The sequence below is a fragment of the Hylobates moloch genome, unplaced genomic scaffold, assembly GCF_009828535.3.
Source record: "Hylobates moloch isolate HMO894 unplaced genomic scaffold, HMol_V3 SCAFFOLD_19, whole genome shotgun sequence".
NCBI classification, from domain to species: Eukaryota; Metazoa; Chordata; class Mammalia; order Primates; family Hylobatidae; genus Hylobates; species Hylobates moloch.
The window spans coordinates 25415732-25431489 of record NW_026652294.1 but is presented as its reverse complement, the minus strand read 5'-3'; the positions used below and the strand labels follow the sequence as shown (position 1 = coordinate 25431489).

General features: G+C 54.8%; 1 protein-coding gene across 1 annotated transcript in view; it reads left to right on the top strand.

The window, feature by feature from the left end:
• Window positions 1-15758, top strand: part of SHISAL1 (shisa like 1) — a 156507-nt gene that overhangs the window by 120380 nt on the left and 20369 nt on the right. The gene's annotated exons all lie outside the window — the stretch shown is intronic.

Here is a 15758-nt window from a genome sequence, read left to right as displayed (position 1 = left end):
CAGATTTTTCAGCATGAGGTTACAAAATACAAATGTTACTTGGTTCCTTATATGCACATGCCCTGTGTGGCATGAGGGGTACTAGTTCTGACTCAGGCAGGCTGTTCATGAAGGATGGAAGGAAGGAAGGAAGGAAGGAAGGAAGGAAGGAAGGAAGGAAGGAAGGAAGGAAAGAAGGAAGGCAGGCAGGCAGGCAGGCAGGCAGGCAGAGAGGTGGCATCTCAAGGGTTGGTCTTGTGGGGTGGCTGCCCCACGGTTATGTTCAGATCTGAGCTTGTCTACTGCAATTCCCATTTCCGCCCAGTTCCAGTATGGTGGGGATGGGCCTGACCTAACCCCAGGTGGCCCTAGGTAGTGCAGCATCTAGAGTTGAAAGGGGAGAGGCAGGGTCTGTGCATTTGGAGCAGGAACTCCCTGGGAGGCTGGCTAGCACCAAGGACAGGAGCCAGACTGAGGGTCGATTCCCAGGTCAAGGGCTAGAGTGAGAGGTTCAGATGCTCTATGGGGGCTGAACTGCAGCCATGGGCACACAGGGCTCAGGGCACATCATCCAGGGACATCATGATACCAAGCCCAGGCTGCAAGATCCATCCCAGAGCCCCCCCGCTGGAGGAGTGCAGGAGTTTGCCACACAGTGACCCCTGGGTTCACATCCAGGGGCTTTGCAGGTAACCTAACCTGGGTCTGAGTCCCTGCTCTGCCATTTACCTGCCCCTTGACTCCGGGCATGAGATTTCACCCCTCTTAACCTTCCGATCCTCGTGAAGGAGGAGCGGGTAAGACTGCCCCCTCCCAAGGGTTAAGTGTGCACCTACCTGGCACATAGTAGGTCCTCAGTTAACCCTTGCTGCCTCCTCTTTGGAGGCAGCAACGAAACGAGTTAGTGATCGTTCACATAGCTAGCAGGTAGTGACCTTTCCAGTTATTATTAAATAATTAATAAGATATGCATAAATCAGCTTGTGCTTATCGATCGAATAATGACGCCATCCATCACACAGGAGACAAAGATACAGCCCTGTGTGGCTCGCTTTGACAAATGCTGGCAGAGTGGGTCCTTGTGCAGGGGCTTGTGCCAGGCTCTGGGGGATGTGGAGGTGATGGGTAGAGAAGAAGCCAGCCTCTACCCTTGAGCAGTGGGGACTCCAGAGAGCTACAGACAATAAAACGTCTGTTGGCAGGACCCAATAGTGGGGGGTTCTGAAGTGTGGATCCCTTGCAACAGACACACCTAGAGGGTTTGTTAAACTAAAGACCCAGAGCCTACTGACCAGGCATCTCTGAGGGTGATGCTCATAGGCACTACAGCTCGGGAGGCACTGGGAAATGTCTATAAGAGCAAGCTTTTTGATAGCTGAGAATCTTCCCTTTAAAACGGTGGTCCTCCCCCACTCCCGCACCTTTTGCATGCACATGCATTTGGAATAAATAGCTCACACCTCCCCAAACACTTGCCAAGAGGATGGAGGATGTCATGAGCAACCTGCACTCAGCACCTGGGGGCTGTTTTCCTGCCCCGGCCTCAAGATCTTCCATTTCCTACGTTACTGTGCTTGCTGCTAACAGCTCCCCCATCTCATCCTGCCCAGAACGTTTTTGCCTGTCTCAGCAGCAGTTCCCACCCTACCCCTGTTCCATATTGTTTTTCCCCAGCAAGCACACATTGTGCGCCTGCTGTGTGCCAGGCACTGTGCTATGCCATCAGGATGCAGAGAGCTTGCCAAGCCTGCAGGGATTGTGCATGGAGCCTGAGTGGGTGGCTGAGCCCCAGGTCCAGGTGGGACACGTTTCCTTTTGGAGCTCAGAGGCTCCTCGTCTTTCCTGACTGTGCTGAGTGCAGGCTCAGGCAGGTGTTCCCATCCCATGTGAGTGTGAAAAAAGGTTGTCAGAACCCACAAGGGTGTGGTGCAGGATAAGGGAATAGCCATTCCCTGGCTGGATTCACGGGCACCGTTCCACTCCCGCTGTGCTCTTTGATATGTAGCGTGACTCTGGGTGAGGAGCTTCCTTTTTGGGTTTCAGTTTTGCCAATTGAGGAACCAAAGTGAGGGGATTTGATTTGGAGATTAGGGAGGAGCCTCCTTTTCTGCCACTCCAAGGTCCTCCCGGCTGTGTGACCCAGGACATCTCCAGCATCATAGCTCTGACTGGAACCCTACTAGGTCTCTGGCCCCGGGTGGCCCAGCCTCCATGTGGTGTCCCAGTCAATGAAACACCACTTGGCACCCAAACAGGCATTACAAGCACCCTCTGCGGCCCTCCGCAGTCACACTGGAGAATGTCCAGGCAAGGACTGTGGGCCAGGGAGGTTCTTGAATGCTCATCAGCCCCTGGAAAGGCTTCTCTTCCCCTCACAGCCCTCTCAGGAGCCTCCTGCTGAGTGCCGCTGCTCCCCAAAATCTCTCTTCACTTCTGCTTTCACCTTCAGAAGTCTCCTGTGAGCCCAGCCTCTGTGGCTTCTCTCTCTTTCTCCCCTGCCCACCCCAGCTCTTTCTCCTGCAAATGAATCCAGCTTCCCCAGCTCCTCGGGGCTCCCCGTGCAGGGGCAGCAGGAGGAAGACAGCTGCAGACACACCCTCATCACCTGAGCCCCTGGAGTCTCCTAATGAGGCTCAGCCACTTCTGGGGAGGCTTAGTGGGACCCAAGCAGTGGGTCAAGGACCACCGCAGGGGGGACAGAGGCAGGAGGCCAAGGCACTGCCAGGACAGGGCAGTCAGGTGATGCCAGGGGAGGTGGAGGCAAGCGGCAGCTGTGCTGGGGGCCAGGACTGCCTCAGCGCCCAGGAGTTCCCTGGCCCTGGCTCCCACCCTGGCTGCTGCAGTGGGAGGGCCTGTGGTGGGCGGGGAGCAGATCCCACAGCTGGGGCAGAGAAGTAAGCTCGGCGACTGCTGGGCCCAGCCTCAAGGCCCTCGGCTCCCCAGTGGAGGCCAGCACAGCCTCCCCTCTCAGAAACCCCTTGGGTTTGGTGGGTGAGGGGCCCAAGGCAGCCCCCAGGCCACCGCTGAACAGCAGTATTGAAGGCCGTGGCGGCAGTGGCTCAGCCCCACACAGCCCCCACCTGTTGGTCCCCACAGACACGCACTCCATCAATCACAAGAAATGTGATTTTCCTGCCAGCTGGCCGGGCAAAATCCAAGTGCTGCCAAATCACATGGCCAGGCAGGTGGGGCGTTGTGCCATCCCCCGCCCGTGGGATTTATAACTGAGTTAGGAGCCAGCAGGGGGGTCGGGAGGGGTGCAATGGTCACAATGCTCAGCTGCCTTCATTTCATTTCATGGAGAAGCGGGGCTTTCCCTCCACTTAGTAGATACTGAACTCAGACTGCGAAGTTTCTTGCTCAGATTCTCTGGACTCTGTCTTCTCTGGTGACCCCAAGGCTCCGCCCGTCATTTCCTCCTGAAAATAGTCAGGACAACCCCTGAGGGCCCAGAGCCCAGCGTGACCCAGCAGGCACCCCAGGGACGCAGCACCTGCGACAAGGCGCCTTCGTCACCTAACAGTGTCTCCTTCGCACCGTGGAGGTGCGAGGTTTTCCTCCCAGGCGTAGAGAGCCTCTCCAAGCACCTTGGCCCTCCTTGCACAGTTGCACACTCAGTTCACAGTGCGGCAGGAGGCAGCACTACCCCCTACACACACACACACACACACACACACACACACACACACACACACACTCACACACACACACTCCCACCTATATTCAGCCCGGCCAGGCCTTCCCACCAATCTCCGACCTGACCTCACTATCTGGACTTCCATCCTCCTGCCGGACTCCCTACCCTTGTCAGTTGTGCAATGGTGCGCAGCTCCCCCCACCAGAACCTCAGCCCGACAGCACATAGTAGCTGCTCAGCAAATCCCATGCAAGGGATCCAGCAGGAGCATCAGCACTGGGGGTCTGGGACAGGGTCTGGGCTGTGCCCTCTCTTCCCTCAGGCGGCAGGCCCTGGTCCCCTCACCCTGACAGCCCAGGTCTCACTTCTGCACAGCCAGGGCCCACCTCAGCCTGAAGGAGCAAGCAGTGGAGGGGGCACCAAGGGGAGCTGCTGTGCCCCCGGGGTTAAGCCGGGCCCGAGGACGTCGCCCCATTCCTGCCACGTGCTGTGCTGTCATCATCACTGCGGCTGTGGCCTGGGTCCTGGGAGGTGCCGCTGTCATGGTTGTGATGGTCATTATTGTTGCTGTCTCAAATCCAGGGCACAGGCAGCGGCTCCCAGTCAGACACACCCACCTGGCCCCGCCAGCGCCGCACAACCTGCCCGCCCCGAGCCTCCCCTGCCTGAGTCTCAGTGTCCCCATCTGTAAATTGGGCAAGCCTGGCCTCGCAGTGCAGTTGTGAGGACCTGATGAAGGGCTGACACCCTCCTGGGACCCCCAGCTCCACTCCCCATTGTCCCCACCTCCCTCCCTCCCCCATGCATCCACATTCCCATCTCTGAGAGAGGCCCTCGGCTGCCTCCTAGCCTGCTGCCTAGCCCTTGGTGGCCTGACTCCGCCTCCCCACCTGAGCGGCCCCTCCTGAAGCCTCAGGCTGCTGTTCAACACGCTGTAAGACCCGCAGGGCCCAGCAGAGAGTGCTGGGAACCACGGTTAGTGCTTGACTTTAGACACTGCCCCCCTTGGTATTTCCAGGGACTCTTGTAACTCCCACCCTGGTGACTGGGCTCAGCAGGATGCCTCATCGCCTTGTACGGATGAGTGAACTTGGGCCCAGGGAGGGTCAGTGACTTGCCCAAGGCCACACAGTAGATCCATGGGTTTGAGCCAGGGTCTCCCCAGCCCATGTCAGATCCTGAGCTGACTGCCACCTGGCCTCTGCCTATCTCAGAGCCTCCCCCCACCTCACTGCCCATGCCTCCAACCCAGCCTTGACCCCTCAAATCCCTCGCAGATTCACACCTCCTTGCTTTTGACTCGGTTCTCTTCCCAATGTGCTCTGTCCCACATCTCCCTGGGAAACTCCTATTCATCCTTCAAAACCTGCCCTGAGGTCTTGGGGCCTGGGTGGGGATGGGGGCTGGGGAGTGGCTGGAAGAGAGGAGGCTGCCCAGCCCCAGCCCTCCCAGCCCCCAAGCCCTCCCAGGCTGTCAGAGTTCAGGGAAAAATTCCCGACTTGGCTCAAGGGGATCATGTGTACATCTCGGATCTTAAGGGGCATCCAAATCCCCTGGGTCTTGTTGGGTTTGCAAATTCTGATGCCTGATGATGGGGTAGGCCTAGGACTCCGCATTTATAGCAAGTTCCTGGGAGACGCTGATGCTGCCTGTGGGGCATGCAGGGACAGGGCAGAGTGGCCATTAGAGCCTGAGCACCTCTACAGCGTTGGCTCCGTCACCCTGGGCCCTGGGGACCTCAGGCCACCTCGAGAGACAGGAGCCCAGCAGGGGCGGGGTGATGTCCAGAGTTCCTCTCTGTCCATTGGCAGAGGAACTGCCTACCAGCAAAGCCCCAGTACCGCCGTTTCTCACCTTACTCTCCCTGCGCCTAAAACTCCTCGAGCTCTTTGCAAAACTCATTCGTCCTCCCCTGTGAGGTCCCAGAGTTCACCCAACCCCAGAACCTTCTCCTGCTGAAACCCAAGCATCGTGTTCTTCCCGGCTCTGCAGCCAGAGTCCTTGGTGTGTGGTTTCTGCAGGGAGGGTGCCAGCCAACACCAAGAATTTCCAGAAAATGAGGAGACCAAAAAGGGAGATGACCAAATATCTTCTTTCCTTGGCGTAACATCGAATACCAAGGAGGCTTCTGTGATTGGAATTCAGAAGACAGTTGATGTCCTGAGTGGGGATGGAGTTGCAGCTCCTTGGGGGTTCCAGCTGGACCAGGAAACTGGGCTGTCCCCTCCAGTTCCTGTCTTTTCCCAGCTGGGGCTTGAGAAGGCACGTGTTCCCTCCTTTGCTGGCTCTCTGGGCTGCTTTCCGTTTGTTCGGACAGCTTGGCTAAAACCCCGGAGGCTGTCCATTCATCAGTGTCACTCCGCGGTGGTGGATACCATGGGCGGCAGGCGGGGGGTGACAGAAAGGCTCAGAACCAGTGACTCCACCTGCTGTGTGTCCTCGGACGAGTTGCTGGCCCTCCCTGAGTCTCAGTGCCTGCCCTGGACAGTGATGGTGATGAGAGGTCCCGAGGGTACACAGTGGGACTGCAGGGAATCTCCTCCTCCTACCCACACCCTGGTGCCCAACTGTGCAGACTCCCCAGAGTGCAGGCTACAGTCCCAGCCTCTAGGAACCCTCCTTAAGCTGAGGCCTGTGCTGCTCCTCCCGCCGTGTCCTGGATGTGGTTGACTGTGGCCCAGCTAGGATCCACATCACCACAACCCACGGAGGCCCCTGAGGTGCACCAGGACCCCTGTGGCAGCTGCAGAGTGTCTCCTCACCCCTTCTCCTGGGGAACACAACTCCTTGACCCCTCTCTGTAACCCCAAAGGTTCAGGGGGCATTAAGATGCGTGGAGAGACCCGGTTGCCGTGAACCAGCGCACAGGCCGCCCCGGGGGCTGCGGTCCTGTTGCTATTCTTTATTTCCCTGCCTTAATACCTACCTCCTCCTCCTCAGCACTCCCCCAAGGGACGGTCGCAGTTTCCTCTGTTTTTCTGCTTCATTTTCCACCATAAAGGTGCCCCTGCTTGCTGGAGGACTGTGTTAGTCAGGGTTCCCTAGAGGGCCAGAACTAATAGGAGCTATATAAAGGGGAGTTTATTAAGTAGTAGTAACCCACACGATCACAAAGTCCCACAATAGGCTGTCTGCAGGCTGAGGAGCAAGGAAGCCAGTCTGAGTCCTAAAGCTGAAGAACTTGGTTGGAGTCCGATGTTCCAGGACAGAAAGCATCCAGCACAGGAGAAAGATGGAGGCTGGGAGGCGAGGCCAGTCTCACCTTTTTACATTTTTCTGCCTGCTTTATATTCCGGCCACGCTGGCAGCTGATTAGATGGTGCCCACCCAGATGAAGGTGGGTCTGCCCTCCCCAGCCCACTGACTCAAATGTGAACCCCATTTGGCAACACCCTCCCAGACACACCCAGGATCAATACTTTGCATCCTTCAATCCAATCAAGTTGACACTCAGCATTAACCATCACAAGGACACTGCCAGTGTGGGAACCAAGTGACCTCACCACCACCCGCAGGGCTCTGTGTCCCTCCAGCCTGGCCAGTCATCAGGGCAGTGTTGTCATCCCACACATAAAATTGTGTGTCTTGGGTTTTTAATTCCACATTATGTCCCGTCGAGCCTCCCGTGTGATGGAAAGTGTTCATAACCACCCCGCAATGGCTGTGCTAATTGTCCAAGGAGCAGGCGGTGGCCCATAACTCAGTGACCCACTTCCACCTCAGGCCATGGGGGTTCCTAATTTTCTACCCTGAAATGGTTCTCTTTTAGCCTCTGTGAGCACGCCTCTGTCTCACGCCCAGGGTCCTTCAGCCTCCAGGGAGAGAGGGTTTCCAGCTCTCCAGCACTGCCTGGAACCTGCCACAGGGATCCCCTCCACATCCCTGCCTAGGAGGTGCGGCCCAACGATCCAGCACTCACTCACCCTCCAGGAAGCTGGCCTCTGAATAGCCCCACCTGCCATGAAGCTTTTTTGTTTTGTTTGGAGGCAGAATAGTTGAGTTAGGAGCAAAGGCTCTTGGAGGCAAACAGAACTGGGTTCAAATTCCAGCTCCCCTATTTTGAGGTACCCGGAGGGCCTCCAGCAGGCAGCTTACTGAGCCTCACCAGGAGAGTGGGTGACAGGACTGGCCTCTCAGGTGCTGTCTGCTTAAATGAGAGGAAACGCGGAAAGGCCCTGGCACGGAGCAGCTGCTCTGCAAATGCTCGGATCCCTCTCCCGCCATCACGTCCGTGAGCCTTCCCCACTGTTCACGGCTCTGTCCAAGACAGTGCTCAGCTGTCCCAGGATTCACAGTCCACCGGACTAAGCACTGGTCAGCCAGGGGAGGAGCACCTAACATAAAGAAAGGGTTTCAGTGGATGAATAGGAGTTCGCCAAAGTGGGGAAAGGGATCCTGGCAGAGAGAGCAGCTTAGGCAGAGCCTTGGAGGAGGGAGGGACTGAGGGGAACCGGGGAGCCCCAGGTTCTCTGCACCGCAGGGTCCTGGCTCCTGGCCCTTCATGGCTGCCCTTCTTGCTCCTCTTTGCAGCTCGATCCTCATCTCCCTGATCTTAGACACAAGGGCTCCTCCCTTTAACTTCTCTCTCATCTCTGCCTATCCCCTGGGGACCCCACCCGGACCCACAGTTCCAATCTTGTCCACCTCCCGGTCTTTCTCCCTGGTCTCTCTCCGCTGAATCCAGATCTGCTGGTCATTGCAGAGCCTAGTCTTCAAGGGCAGCTCTTGGATGTCCCATAGACGTGGGGGACCGGCACATCCACGTCCCCGCTGCCTCCCACCATCTCCTTGGCTCCTCCCTTTCTTTCCCGCTTCACATGTTCCATCAGCAATACCTTGAAAATGAAGCCAGAATCCGCCCCACACCCACCCCTCCACTGAGATCAGCCCTCCTTGTCCATCTTTTCTGGCCAGCATGGAGGCAGCCGCCTCCGCTTATCTCCCTGACACCAGCCTTTGTCCCCGACAGCAGCAGGGTGGTCTTTTAAAAACATTAAGTAAAGACACGCCCATGGCCTCCTTCACACTTAGGAATCAAAATGCTTTCCTTGGCCAATAATATGATCTGACTCCACCCCACCCCACTGTCCCTCTGTCCTCATCTCACCACACTGGCACTTGCTGCAGCCACACCAGTCCCGCTGCTGTTCCCTCCACCCAGACCTCTCCCCTCCTGGGTCCCAGCAGGGCTCACTCCTCCCTTCCACAGCCCCTGCTCAGAGTCACCCGATCAGAGGGGCCTTCCCTGGCCAAGGTTTACAAAATAGAAGCAGCCACCTCCCCCCATCACTCTGTCCCTTTGTCCTCCTTCAGCTGCCTCATGTGCATCGCTGCCTGACATCACGTTTGCTTTGTGGCTTTGTGCCTGTCTCCTCCACTGGATGGAAACCCCAGAAGAGTTGGGATTGGTGTTTCTTGTGCTCAGCTGTGACGCCAGCACATAGAACAGGGCCTGACACATAGTAGGTGCTCAATACATCCGTGTGGCATGAATGAATCTTCCTGCCCCGTGCCTTGCACATAAAAGGCACCTGGACAGTGTCCAATCAATGAACTGCATTATTACTGTTAGTAACAGTAGCTCTCATTTATTGAGGACTTACTGAGCTACGCAGCTGCAGCAAATTGTGCCATTTAGCCTCCCCAGCTGCACTGAAGCTTGGCCATCCCGAGCCTCGTTTTATGAAGGAGACACCAAGGCTCGGAGAGAGATTCCTGGGAACTGCGCGGCAGCTGAGCCAGAATTGGAACCCAGGTCTGGTGGACTCCAAAGCCCACATCCTTGTACTGGGAAGAGCAACGTCTCTGCCTTTACTTTGCTCCCTGTGAGAGCTAACGCTGAGATAATGCCACCCCGTGCTGGCTGCATAGCTGCCTTATGGTTGTGGATTCTCTGTGCAAGGTAGGTCTCACCCATCCCCCAGGCAGGACCTCAGGGGTCCCCCCAAAGCACCTGAGATCTCTCTGGCCCACAGGTGTCAGTGAAACAAGTCGTCTCGGGTCTGGGCCCAGGCGCGTCCCGAAACTCAGCCTGGCTTCTGATCCGCCATCGGTCCCTGCGTGGGCTGCCAGGCAGGGGTTTAAATGAGGTGATGGTGCCAGCTTGGTGTGTGCTCGGTTGGGGTGCGTGGTTGGTTTTGTTTGCTTTCGGGGTTTGTCTTTTCCCCTGCACCATTTGTGAAGGTCTTTCCCAGCCCTGGAAATCCTTCCGGAGGCGGCAGGTGTACTCATCTCTTCCACCTGGCAGCTCCCCACCTCCCTCTGCAAACCACTCCCCACCAGAGGAGGGCCCGGCAGAACAGAAGGTAAAAACGCAACACCCACGCTTAGTTTTAATACAAGTTTACTTCAAAAACCTCCTAGTTGTACTCTAGCAACCCCGCAGAGGGGTGAACTGCATAGTCTTCGAATCAGAGCTGAGTTCAGTTCCTGTCTACGGGCCAATGGGCGACTGCAGGTAAGCCGGTAGCTCCCCTGAGCCTCAGTGTTCCCGTCAGTACAATGGACACAAGCGGCCTTAGGTTGTGAGACCATTGTTAGGACTGGAACAGAGCCCGGCCTGTGGCAGATGCCTCAGGAAATGCTAACTGTGATGATTATTGCGACTATTATTTGAGGAGTAAAAAATAGGAAAGGAAAAGCCGCTCAGGATCCCGCTCACAGGCAGCTACAACTGCTTTGCATTTATTCTCCCTTCTAATGCACACCTGCTTCTGCGCGCCTCTAATAATGATGTGCATTCTGATTTTATTCTCCTGTTGAATCAGCGATGACCCGGCGATTTTACCCGACCGTTCGAAATGCCATTTCAGCGGCCACCCAGTTGTCCGGATTCCATGTGTGGGATTCATGTAGTCATTTCCCTACAGCGGGGCGTTTATACAGCATATAATTTTTTTATTAATATGATGACAAATAACACCAATCCCAGCTCTCCTGGGGGCAGGAGGAGGAGACATACTCCAGAAAACAGCAGACACCTTTGTGAGTTTGTGGCATTTCCCTTTCTGGAATGATTTCCTCCAGATAGACGCCAGGCAGGGAGAATCCTGAGTCCAGGGGGGTGACAGTTTTATGGGTCTCGATTCCAGCGCCAGCCTCATTCCCAAAGGGCTGGTGCAGTGAGGCAGCTTTTGAGGGCACTGGATTTGGGGTACCCTCTCCAGCATGGGGTGCCCCCATTTCTGTACAGTTTGCATTTCTTGAGATGGAGTCTCATTCTATTGCCCAGGCCGGAGTGCAGTGGCGCGATCTTGGCTCACTGCAGCCTCCCTCCTCCTCCCAGGTTCAAGTGATTCTCCTGCCTTGGCTTCCCGAGTAGCTGGGATTACAGACACCCACCACCATGTCTGGCTAATTTTCATATTTTTAGTGGAGACAGGGTGGGTGGGGGAGGCGGGAGGTTCACTGTGTCAGCCAGGCTGGTCTCGAACTCCTGACCTCAAGCAATCCACCTTCCTCGGCCTCCCAAAGTGCTAGAACTACAGGCATGAGCCACCACGCCCAGCCTGTTTGCATTTCTTTGATGGTTTTTTGAGATAAAACACCTGTCCTTTCATTTTTTAATTAATTGTATTTCCTCTCTTGTGAGTTGCCCATTTATTTTACTGCACCCCCAAGACAGTTGAGGTTTGAAGCCATTTTCATAAAGCAACATTCATCCCCCACGTTTCAGTTCCTTGGTGTTCTCGTCTGTGTACATTCCTCATTCTGTTTACTTAATACATTTTTAATTGACTTGAAATCAAGTCATGTTTGTAGAAAACTCAGATTTGCTCGAAGCAATACCATAGCTGGTTTAAGAGTTGAATTTTTCCTAATTCGCATTAAAACGAACAAGTAAACATATCCATCATGAGATGGGGCGGCATCACATGGCTCAAAAGAATTTTAGGTTGTAGGAATTTGGGGAGCCTGTTAAACACAGCCACTATTGCAAATTATATAAACGTGTAGTTAAATACATTGTATTAAACGCAGAGGTAATACATCCTCAAAAATGTATCACTCCTTAGTTCTTTTGCTACATTTACCATCATCTGTGCTGGCGAGGGTATTTGCATCTGTTGTGTCTGTATGGTGGAAATCTATCGAGTGGTGGCTACTTGTATCTCTTCCTGTCTTTGATTCAGTAACAGCACCAGTATTTACACTGGGGAAATTGACAGCACGTGCTACAAATCAGGGTTTTCTCCCACTGGAGAACAGGTTGTTAAATGTTTACCAGCTTGCCCCTGTGCAGAACAGTTCAAATGCTAGTATTTTTACCTCCTCACATAATCTCACTTGCTCCAGTGGTCTGTGAACATTACTGTGGGAAGCCAATGTGTTTTTTTTTTTTTTTTTGGAGACAGTCTTGCTCTGTTGCCCAGGCTGGAGTGCAGTGGTGCGATCTCAGCTCACTGCAGCCTCCGCCTCTGGGGTTCAACCAATTCTCCTGAATTAGCCTCCTGAGTAGCTGGGACTACAAGCATGTGCCACCACGCCCAGCTAACTTTCTGTATTTTTAGTAGAGACAGAGTTTTGCCACATTGCCCAGGGAGGTCTTGAACTCCTAAGCCCAGGCAATCCGCCTGCCTCAGCCTCCCAAAGTTCTGGGATTACAGCCAATGTGTTTATGTGCACATGAAACAGCAACCTAGTGTTTCCAGGGACACCCACAGACAGGCACCCAGGGCAATGATAGGACAAGAGGCAAGGTGGTCCTGGGAGGCCAATTCATCGGCCCTTTGCAGCTCCTGGCCCTTCCCCAGGCAAAGAAAGGGCAGATGAGGAGGCAGAAAGACTGCTCTGTGCCACATCTCTGGGTCTTTAGTCCCCCCAAGGAAACGTCTTGGGCATCCTCTTTGCAAAGCCTCCAGCCCTGTCCCTTTCTGTCTGTGGAACAATCCATGTTTGTTGTATGGGTGCAGCCCAGACACGATTAATTTACTCATTTATTCCGCAAGCATTTAGTGAGGGCTGGCTGCAGGCCATGCCCCGTGTTAAGTGCTGGGAACAGAAAGACGAAAAAGGCCGGGCCCCTGCTCTTAAGGAACCCTGTCCAGTGATGTGTAGAAAATCCATTCTGACCCTGCCCTGGCTTTGCTTGGAAAAATCAATGTCTTCAGCCAAAGGGTGAATATTCCTTAGGGAAGGTTTTTGGAAGAGTCATTTTGAAGACGCACTTCTAGAATGAACTAGACCTAGCACAGCTATCTGGAGTTCAGATGGAGACTTTGTGTCTCTGGGCCCAGGGCGCAGCTGTTGGGAGAAAGGAAACTGCTCTTATTAGGAGCTTGGCAACATGACACACCTGTTTCTGGGGACGTGCTACCTGCAGCCGGCATCTTACAAGCTCCCTCCTCGGAGGTGGCTCCTATAATCCTGGCCCGGGAGAGACCTGCACGGCTCCACCCAGCCAGTTTGGAATCTTTAGTTTGGAATCTTAATTAAAATGCCCTAACGCAGTAACTACTGTGCAAATAAAGATGCCAGCTTGTGTGAGTAATTAACAAAAAGACATTTCCACAAAGGCCCAGGCGAATCTGGGGGCTCGTGAATACGCCTCCAGCTCAGGGGATGCTCCTTTATGTTGATTTGACAGGAATTCCATATAATCACCCTCCAGGCTGCAGCGAGAGTAATATGGAAGAAGCGAGATCACCCTACAGAGAGAAGTGTGGTTGGGCCGGTGGCAATAATGTTCCCAAAAAAACAATTTGGTTCAGGGGTCCTTAATAGGCCCGGCTCCCAGATCAGGCTTTGCAGGGCAGAGCGAGTGGAGAAGGAATTTATCTCCATCGACCTGGGTCACGACAACCATGGATTCTACTTTATTTCCCCTGCTATTAAAACCCTGGTCTTAACTGCTAAAATATTTCCTTCCAAGAATAGATGCTTGTTGGCAAATGTCTCCCAACATGGGCATTTCGGCTCCCATCAGAATGATGGAAACCGAGGCTCGCCTGTGGGCTGGAGGGTGCTCGCTGCCTGCTCCTCCTAAGCTCCCTCCAGCTTGGACTTCCTGTAGCTTCTAAGGTGCCCCAGAGGGAGATGGGGGAGAGGGGGACTTGTCACCTGATCGCTTCAGCTGTGAGCTCCGGGACTGAGGCTGTCACACCCTGTCTGCTGGGGCCTATGGCTTCAGGAATAGCTGGGTGCTGCAGGTGGGGGCAGGCAGGAACAATGGGCTCTGGAGCTGCCTGGGCTGGGCTTGGACCGGACTCTGTGCTGCCCAGCTGTGTGTCCTTGGGCAAGTTGCATCACCTCTCTGGGCTGTCATGTGGATACAGGCACAGGGAGTAAATGAGCTCCACCTGGCAAGGGGATCATGGGGATGAAATCGGAGGGGATGTGGGGAGGGCCTAGCTCAGTACCCCGCTCATAGGGAGAACTCCGAAAATCTATCCTTTTCTCTTTATCCACTCTGAGTGGGGAAAGAGGTCCCTGCTAAGTGTGCCTCCTTCACCTACCCCTCGTTTGAGGTTGCTCAGGGCTTACTCACAGCTTCTCTAGCCAGATAAGAAGGAGATACTGTGCTAGGTTGTTCTGTTGCCAGCCTGGCTGCTCTGGGGTCGTTGTATCCCAGGATCTGCTTCCTGGTGAGCTGGCTTGAGCTGTCTGAGACTTGGGAGGTGGAAGCAGCTGTCAGTAGTGCTGGTGGTCTCACTGGGCAGAGCCAGGGAAGCACAGCTGCAGGGGTGTCCCAGGGCCCCCGGTGTCCTTGGGTTTTCCTTCTATGTCCGGCTCTCCTTCCCGACCACCCACCCTAGGCTGGCAGACCCTGTGACCCTCCCTGTGGTCTCACGGAGGCAGGATAGGCCTGGCTTCAGCCTCCATGTGAGCTGGCCCCGCTGCCTCCCTGCCCAGCGCTGCCGAGCGTTCCTTCTCTAAGCCTCCAAGGTCCCTCCTGGACCTTCACTGCCCAGCTTCTCCTACAAGTATGGAAACTCAAGTCCCTATCATAAATGCCCTATTCCATGACAGCCATGGCTGCTGTGTCCCTGCCTGGACTCTGACCAATACTGTTGTCACTTATGTTTCTAAGGGACACATCCTTGTCACCCCGCAGGGCCTCGAGCCCAGATGTGTCCCCCGATCAATGTGTACACTTACTGGAGTGCCGCTTACCTCCTCCCCAAAGCCATGACTCAGTCAATGGGACATCTCACCGTTGACGGCATCCAAGAGGGAGGGAGATTCGGGACTCAAGTCTGCAGGGTCGCCGAGATGGGAAAGAGTGGTTCCATTCGTTTCAGGGAAACATGGAGCCAGCGAAGCACGGGGACTTGGTCAGGTGGGGGTTTTGGCGAGAGGCCACTGCCACACAGCTGACAGCAGCCAACCAGCAGGAATGGAGGCAGGGAGGCCTGGGGGGAGGCCATCACTGTGCCCCAGGCAGTGGGGGGATACAAGGCAGTATTTTGGAGGTAGTGCAGGCAGGACCCACAAAGAAATTGGATGTTGGAGGGGCACACTGAGGACGAGGACAACGCAAGGGTCTGACCCAAGAGACGTGTGGTGTTGCTGCTGACCAGGAAGGACAGTGTTGGAGGGGCGGGGCTGGGCACAGGGTCATGCATTGTTACCACCATGGGACGCCAGCACCAGGGGAGAGGCGGAGAGGGCAGAGGTGGGTCCTGAGGGGCTAGGACAGGTCACAGGTGAGCAGGAGTCTGTGTGGCATGGTGTGTGGTGTGTGCGTGTGTGTGTGTGTATTGTGTGGGTGTCTGTGGCATGGTGTGTGTGCATATGTACTCTGCATCTGTGTGGCATGGTGTGTGTATGTGTATATTGTGGGTGTCTGTGCAGCGTGGTGTGTGGCATGGGGTGTGTATGTGTGTTGTGGGTGTCTGTGGCATGTGTGTATATATATTGTGAGGGTCTGTGTGGCGTGATGTGTGTATATATATTGTGAGGGTCTGTGTGGCGTGATGTGTGTATATATATTGTGAGGGTCTGTTGTGGCGTGATGTGTGTATATATATTGTGAGGGTCTATGTGGCACGATGTGTGTATATATATTGTGAGGGTCTGTGTGGCGTGATGTCTGTGTATATATTGTGAGGGTCTGTATGGCATGTGTGTGTGATATTGTGTGGATGTGTGTGGCATGGTATGTGTGTTTATGTGTATTGTGGGTGTATGTGTATGCTGTGTG